Source organism: Penaeus monodon, chromosome 34 (assembly GCF_015228065.2).
Source record: "Penaeus monodon isolate SGIC_2016 chromosome 34, NSTDA_Pmon_1, whole genome shotgun sequence".
Classification (NCBI taxonomy): Eukaryota; Metazoa; Arthropoda; class Malacostraca; order Decapoda; family Penaeidae; genus Penaeus; species Penaeus monodon.
In genome coordinates, this window is record NC_051419.1 from 12,602,592 (window position 1) to 12,603,133 (window position 542).

Sequence of the window (542 nt, forward strand, 5' to 3'; positions counted from 1 at the left end):
ATGTATATATGAACTAACTACTAAATAAAGAATATTAAGGAAGTCTATTGGGGCATTCATTTGTTTTAAGTGAAGCTGAAGGTGGATTTCTTCAGTAACACCACCATCAATGCTTTGAATTATAAATGAAGGTTACAGTCATTCCATACCATTAAAAAATGTAGGGATTTAGATGCTGAGAATTTAAAACTAGAAATAATAATAAGTGCACATCCGTAATCCATAACACAAGTCTGAGTATAAACTTTGGGATATAAATACCACAACAAAAATTTAATGGTGACACACGGATTTACAATAATAAATGTGGAAATCTAAAGATGTACAAATCTTTCTTTGGCTTCTTCAGTCCAGGGGTCTAAGACTAGTTCCAGAAAGACATTGGTTTTTATTTGTCAGCTTTTAACATTAACACACTAAAGAATTCTTAAGCAAAAAAATTACTTTCATTGTTCTTTCAACATATGGGTAACGGTCCCTTTCTTAGTCTACCACCACCCTATCCAACCTCTTTATCTTTAACTTTCATGTACTGGAAAAGT